At 39.8% G+C, this 5,940-nt stretch overlaps 1 pseudogene; it reads right to left on the bottom strand.

Annotated features, from left to right (window-relative positions):
• Positions 1-529: 529 nt before the first annotated feature.
• LOC103647829 (MADS-box transcription factor 18-like) lies at positions 530-5,125 on the bottom strand (annotated as a pseudogene).
• Between the last annotated feature and the right edge of the window lie 815 nt (positions 5,126-5,940).

A 5,940-nucleotide genomic window follows, 5' to 3' on the forward strand; every position in this document is an offset into this window, starting at 1 on the left:
CTTTTCTGGTCCGAACCGGTTTGGCACGAAGCACGATGGGCTTGGGCCGGGTTGGCCCGGCCCGGCCCAATTCCCAGCACTAAGCATGACTATAATCTAGTCACGCAGTTCAAATGGTCAAGGCACTGAATTCTGGAAACGAACAGTTTAGAGCTAAAGTCAAGCTTGTTTGACACTTTTGAGACTCTTTATAACATTTCGGAGAAAGGAGCCTTCTGTTTTTTTACAATAACAAAAAAAAACATTACCACGGGTACAACATACTTCTCCGTTAAAACATACACAGGACAGAGGAAACACCTACACCTAGCTCGTCCGATCGGAGAAAAAAAAAAGGTGGCTCTACGGGTGCTGAGAAGCTCCAGACTTCAATCACCATGCAAAGCATTCGACGCCGGTATTTGGTCACAGGATCGAGAGGGATCATGCATCCTTTGATGCCTGGGTCACCGAAGCGTGTCGGTGGCAGCCTAGCAGGTGTGTAGCTGTCGAGTTCAGCCGCAAAACTTCATTGCGAAGAGCTCACCTGTTACTTAACAGTGCGGAGCATCCATGGTGGCAGGTTGCCGCTGTTTGCTTGTGCAGGAGGAGCAGGAGACGGTCCAGGCTCACATTCTCCTGCACCTCTAGGTTGGCGTGGACTACAATGGTGACGATGAGTAAATTAGGTAATTATATTATGCTGGACGACTATTGTAAAGTGCAGTGCCCAAGCGAAATGCCTTTGTCAGATTTAGCTAGGAAGGCGAAACCTTATGCGGTTTCCAGGTATGCGTAGCATTAAGCAAGGCTACCTTTAACCAATATCCTTCATAAATTCTTCACTTATTAACAAATCTTGCTATAGTTAATCATCAGCTAAACTACTACTCATCATCAATATTTGTTGCTAAAAATGAAATGCAATATTTCAGATTAGTTGTGTGCACTAATGAATTCAGTGGTAACGTGGTACCCAATATTTAGAGTAGGCGTCGAATCTGTAACCGTTGGTCGTGACAGTGATGAGGGGCACCGTATCTTGTGCGCAAGGAGCGCTGCTGCTCCCATGAGCAAAATCAATCCAGACCACACCCTCCACATCCAACGGTGCTACATCTATTTTGCAAAGAAGCCCCTCCATGCCTCTCACTCTGGCTCTGTACATTTTACCCAAAAAAAACCCTGACACAGCACCATTGAATGTGGAGGGTGTGGTCTAGATTGATTTTGTTCATGGGAGCAGCAGCGCTCCTTGCGCACAAGATACGGTGCCGTGATGAGGAGCTTGTTGATGCTCCGTTTTGCTGCTCCCGACGGTGTGCGTTCATTAAAGCATTGTTTTTCGAAAACTGTTCATTAAAGCATTGTTTTTTGACGGTGGCGAAAACTGTTTTTTGTCTCCTTATATATATGTTGAATATACTGTAAAATTGAAAAAATAAATAGCAAGTATATGGATCCAAAACTACAGTAAATGCCACTTCCACTGATCTAGCCCACACTCCAACTCCACAGTCTGTTAATACTATCTCCAACAACGTTATTTATATTCATTCTCTATATCCATCCTTTAAAAGATTTATTCTTCTACATCTCATCCCTCTCCTGCAGCGTCCTCTAACTCTCGTCCTCTATGCATAAATACTTATATTAGAGGCATAATTTATTTTTATTTTTTTATAAGTTATAGCGCATCTGTTAGAGAGAGTCTAAAACAGCCTTGCCCTGCTCAGGGTGTCGCTCTGCTCGGCCGACCATTGCGCAAACAAGAATTTTAAAACAATTAAATATTCGAAGAGCATCTAATCTAGATGAAATACTTGTAGATCCAATTTTAAAAAGACAAAGTATAATTAAAATGTTCAAAAAAAGCGAGAATGGCATGCATTCAAATTCTAAGTTTTATTGTACGATCACTAGTTTCTATATACAATATTACATCAGTTTTACGGTTTTGTCTAGTTGCTTTGCGATTTTGTTTGGTCACACTTAAATTTTTGTCCTGCTTTCGCCACCGACTAAAAGGCTTTGTTGTTGTTGCATGATGAATAGTGGCAGCAGATTGCGGTTGTCAAACTACAGTGAAAATACATTAATCTCAATGAAACATGTGTATAATTATGCCATAATGAGACTGAAACATTTTTGCTCTCATTCCCCAAATTCTGGGTGTCTTCGCAACAATAATTAAGCGAGCTATGCCACTGAATCCATACACCTGCGACAACTGTATCTTACAAGTCGAAGAGACAGCCCTTCATCTTTTTTTCAGATGCAGCTTTGCTAGGAGATGTTGGCTCTTAATAGGAATCTCCCCGCCAAGAACAACTGATCTATTCAACACCATTTTGAGGATTAGAAGACGATGGCAGGTCCCATGGAGACTAGAAACTATCATCCTTCTAACCTGGTGCATTTGGAAAAGCAGAAATAATTGGGTGTTCAATGAGATCCCGCCCATGGTGGATGATTGTCGGGAAATGTTCAAAACAGAAATAAGTCTACTGTGTCACCGAGTCAAACCAGAGATAGGTGATAAAATTAGGACCTGGATTCAGTGCTATGTATTGTAATTTTCGTTTACTTTGCTGTAATTGCTTTTCTATTTTTATTTTGACTAAGCAATAAAAAATATTGTAGGCCCTCACTACAGTAATTTAAGCTTAAAAAAAGTAGTGACTCATGTAACATATGCAGAATGCGACGTACAAGGGAACCTATATTGTAGCTGACCTTTTTCTAAAGCTCGGAAATTAAATTGAACATGAGCTGATTCTGTGCAAAAATAAATAAATAAAGCTATAATATAATAATAGACTAAGACGTTAGTAAATAACCAAAATAGTTGTGCACCGAACAACAAATTTGACCCCAACTAATTCACCTTTCTTGATCTAATATGCTTCAAAGAACTGTCCAATTGTTGCTCCAGTTGCTGAAGTTCTTTTATGGTCAGTGAATCCAATTGTTCCCCTAACAGTTGCCTTCAATTGGGACCAGGCAGGTAATAAAATAAAAAAAGTTATCAGTAAATATTATCATAACCAGAATAAGAGTCCTCTTGAGCAAGTCGGTGGTACCTTTGACTCCTCTGAAGTGCATCCAGTTTGGATTTTAACCGGACATATTCATCACCCCAGTTTGCCTGATACAAAATAGACCACATATCAGTGCTCATTTAGTCATTTTGTTGTAACAATAGTTCTCTGATAGTTATAGTAGATATTCCACAATTATACCTGGTCTACAATAGTTGGATCAAGTACTGCTCTTTCTTCAAATGAGTAACGCTGGTAACGCTCAAGAATGCCTTCCATGCTGCAAAAGAAGTATCGTATAGCAATGTCATGTTCCAGCAAAAAAATCTTGTGGTCTTAACTAAGACAAATCGCCAGATATAATTTTCTTGTACTGTTTATACTACTAGGTGAAGTATATTAGTCTTCAAAACGGAAAAAAAAACATGATGCACAACATTCAAAACATCAAGGTTTAATTTCTCCCTATTTAAGAAATGCAAGATATATACAAGTATATTTTCCCGAATGCAGAATTGCAGAAGACATTGGCCAGTTAACCTTGAATCACATGCATTACTATATGCAAGCATGGTTGTGGAACATGTATCATCACATGCACACATAAGTGGGTTATTACTCAATGAACGGATGGTGCTTCATAGATTGTTCATACATGATCTCAGAAAGGTGTTTTAGAATAGTAAAACAAAAAAGACTACATAATGATGTAAAAATAACTCTAAAATGAGCTACTCAATTGCTCGTCCAAACAAAATTTTCTATCACTTTAAAACTATAATCAGGTAGATTGATCTAATATAACCTTCCTTGTCGGGATTTAGCAGTAAAGTTTGTAACATCTTTAGTAAATTAGCAAAAGTATAGTGATATACATTTTTTGTAGGAATCCATTGATATTCTCAATTCAAACTCGTAGCTGTAATTAGCACAGTTTTCTATAATTCACAACATGTAAAAATGGTTCTACTTTAAACAATATCGTAATATTTTTTTAAAATAAAAATTATAACCGGCTTTGGTGACCTGTAGTTTCAGCTGAAGAAAAATGCATCAAATTTTGCCATGACCCAAGCCACAATCTCTATCAAGTTTGGATCTTATCACCAGCACATATCACTCGTGTGCAACAGCTAAAATGTGCTTATTGTTTTTTGACATACATATTTTCTCTCCAGCATTAGAGAGTACAGATAATCACAGAATATGTACCCATGCCAATTTATTCTCCAAGAATCTAACTTGTAGCACATAAGGTCAAATTTTGTTATAATCACATCCATTTTATATCATAGCCGTGTTGTCTACTTACTAATAAATTAAAGGAACTAAATTTGAAACTATTCTGAGATATGGGCCAAAGATCAAATTAATGTTTAGATATTACGATCGCATTGCACACCACATGTAGTGGGACACGGACAGTCTCTTAATATATGACACATGCATGTACCAGAGACGCCACGCGAAGAGCTTCTTGTGGAATTTCTGGAAAAAAATATTGAGATAAATAATAGTAGTTCTCCATATGACTCGTCTACAGCATGGCAGCAGCAGCTGTTTCTATAGAAATTTGTTTAGGTTATCACAGACCAACTGAAAATCGGCATGATGCACATATGCAATTCCATTGAAGCAGCAAGCAGTACACTCTAATACTGATAAACATATTCCTCATCATGAATTCAGAAGACAAAAGAAGTGCTTCCTTTGGCAGAAATCATGCTGGAATAATCACCTACTTGATACTGAATAATGTAATCGCGTGATAAAAAAAATACTTTGAGAATCAGAATCCTTCCAGCGACTGATCCCAGTTATATTTTGTAGCGAACAGTTCCCTTTCATGGTATTTATGAATCAAATAATACTGGCCTCTTTCTCGACTACCAGGTTGAGTGTGCATACTTGCCACTAGCCAGTCGCCTCAAGGCTTCGGACTTACTTTGCATGGGCTAATTGACATTCACCAGCACTACTACTCGTAACATTCATACTTGAGATTTTGCAACGACACCATGGCCAAGTCATAATCCAGGTCGTAAAAAAACAGAAATGTTAAAGGGTTTTTACATATGTATCATTAGTTTTGGCACAGACCTCATTGCTACCCTTAGTTTTTGGATGACCTCAACCATACCCATACCTATCTCCTTTCCTCATTCATGCCCTCCCACGCCGTTTCCGTCACTTGCCGTCGACTGACGTGTGGACCCAAATTTCTCTCCAGCCGTCTTCCTCTCTATCCGGTCACCTCCCCGATCCCAGATCGACCGACCCGCCGATTCCCTGAATCCCGATTCCCCATTCCTCTCCTCCCTCCCCGAACCCCGATTCCCCATTCCTCTCCTCCCTCCCTGAATCCGAGGTCGGCGCGGCGGCCTGCGGGCGCGCACTACAAGAAACTGGTTAAAGAACGTGGGTGACAAACCGTCGAACTTAATGTAATAAGTCGTCGAACTTACCGTAAGAACGTGGGTGTACCGACGAATATAGCCAACGGCGATTTTTGGACAAACTTAGAGAAGTAAGTTCGACAGCCCCCACGTTCTTAACTTTAAGAACGTGGGTACCGTCGAACTTAACATTAAGAACGTGGGTACCGTCGAACTTAACATTAAGAACATGCGTTTTTAAGTTTGACGGGGACCGTCGAATTTAGAGAAGTAAGTTCGACGGTACCCACGTTCTTACTGTTAAGTTCGACAGGGACGCGTGGTCGTCGAACTTATGTGGCCTGTGTGGGTCTGTGTGGGCTGCACATTAAGTTCGACGGTACCCACGTTCTTAACTTTAAGAACGTGGGTATCCCTTTTCCAGAAAAAAATAAAAATTACAGAAATGAAAAATTAGACAAACATAAAATCACATGTGTCGGGGACCATAATTAGGGGTACCCTCAAGACGCCTAATTCTCAGC

Source organism: Zea mays, chromosome 2 (assembly GCF_902167145.1).
Source record: "Zea mays cultivar B73 chromosome 2, Zm-B73-REFERENCE-NAM-5.0, whole genome shotgun sequence".
Taxonomy (NCBI): Eukaryota; Viridiplantae; Streptophyta; class Magnoliopsida; order Poales; family Poaceae; genus Zea; species Zea mays.